This window comes from Pundamilia nyererei, unplaced genomic scaffold, assembly GCF_000239375.1.
Source record: "Pundamilia nyererei isolate P.nyererei 1_Seehausen unplaced genomic scaffold, PunNye1.0 scaffold00405, whole genome shotgun sequence".
NCBI classification, from domain to species: Eukaryota; Metazoa; Chordata; class Actinopteri; order Cichliformes; family Cichlidae; genus Pundamilia; species Pundamilia nyererei.
Genome location: NW_005187806.1, coordinates 159448 through 161435, shown reverse-complemented (window position 1 = coordinate 161435; position 1988 = coordinate 159448).

Below are 1988 nucleotides of genomic sequence, written 5' to 3'. Positions count from 1 at the left end.
TCTCAGAGTGACGCTGAAAAACTAGTTCCCCTCCCTGAGCCTAGTTCTGCTGGGATACTCCAGTGAGGTTTCTGATAAATCTAGTACTCTGTGACTGTATCTGATGACTGGCAGGTCATAAGTGTTGATAGATCTTGTTCTTACCGTTCAGCTGACTCCTCAGGACTTGCCTGACCCTCTGCAGGTACTTGGTGGTTGCAGCTTTCCTAGCAGCCTGTTCATGGTTCCTATTTTCCTGTGGGATTCCCAGGTACTCGTAGGCGTCTTCGGTGTCTGCAATGTTTCCTTCTGGTAGTGCAATCCCCTCAGTTCGGAGTACTCTTTTTTGGGCAGATTGACTGTTTGGATTTTGATTATTTTTTCCCCCCTGAATAATAAACTGCCTCTTTTATAAACTGCATTTTCTGTTTTCTTTGTTAATATTAAAATTTCTTTGATGATCTGAAACATTTAAGTTTGACAAACACACACACACACTCACAAAATAGGGAGTGGGGATGTAAAAGCTGCAGAGTTTACAGTGTCAGTACTTTATCAGTGTTTTATACCCACAAAGCTAGATGTTTAGACACCATCTGTGCTCGAAATTCAAACTGATGTGAACATTGTTACGGCCCTGGCAGGGCCGCCTCCTGAAGTTGTCTGTGTGGGCGTGTCCGACCATCTCTCCTGCCTTAGCTGCCACCTTTCTCTCGTCAGTAATTAAAAGTATTTAAGCCCAGGGAAAGGTGAGCTCTGGGCCAGAGTGCCATTAGTGTGGTTGCAGCTAGTGAGTTGTGTGTTTGTCTGGTTGCAGCTAGTGAGCTGCTCTCTTTTTGACTTACCTTTTACTTTATTGACCACCGCTTGAGTTGTGTTTGTTTTCCTTAAATGGTGATAGCGGCTTGTCCGTCTCTTTTAGTTGAGCTACTTTAATAAAACTATTTAATTTAACCCTTTTGCCTCCTTGACTCCTTTTTCTGACCCGGACACTTTTTGTTACTTCCCCCCCTCATCGCCTGGACCCTTTTAGGGAAACGTAACAACATCACAAACCCACAGATACAAAGTGGCACAGACATGATTACAATCAAAGGAGGAGCACTTAGCCTCATGAATGCACTCATTTGACCTTTTACGTACAGTATGCTAAGATTTTGATTATCATCCTGCCTCTGCAGAGTTTCTAAAAAAAACAACCTGTTGAGTTACATCATCCCTAAAAACTCCTGCTGTACAGAAGCACCAGATAACTTGACAAAAACGTGAAGCAGGATAACAATAATGTGAACACTTAAACATCATTCAGATTAACAACTATGTACACCTTTGTTTGTCACTATTCAAGTCTTTCACATTGCTGTGCTTTAAATGACTTACACAAATGCATTGAGGCATTTCAGAGGCAATGATTCAATGATTCAATGATTAAAATTTAAATTATGATAGTTTTGTATTGAAAGATGTATATTTTCCTTGTAAAGAAGTAAATATGGGTAATAAATAGCACTACCTAAATAGAAGATTGCACAGATTGTAATGAATAAATCGAATATTTTATTAAAGAGTTTCTGTGAAGGACCAAAGCTAATTAAAATTAGCTGCATGAAGTAATCGTTAAAAAGTCACAGCAAATATTTTTATCAGTGTGCGTTTTTATTCAAACATTTTTTTCTAACTAAATTTCTCATTTAGTTAAAAATCTAAAACACAAATATACGAGACTGAACCTGAGAAGAACTCAGCTTTCATAATAAGATGAAAGAAGACGTGACCATAGAAAGATGCACTAGTGACCTATCCGGTCGTTAAGTGATGACGTGACGAATCTTACTTCCGGGTCTAAAGTAGTCTGCGTTTAATATGGCTTTTGTGTTGTTAACATGTTTAATGTTTTGTATTTTCTTCTATTTGATTTCAAAAAGCTCCTAAAACAGTCAGTGATCACTGTTGACCTCCCTCGGCTTTTATTACCGCTAATCATTTATTTAAGCTCAGTTTTTAAAACC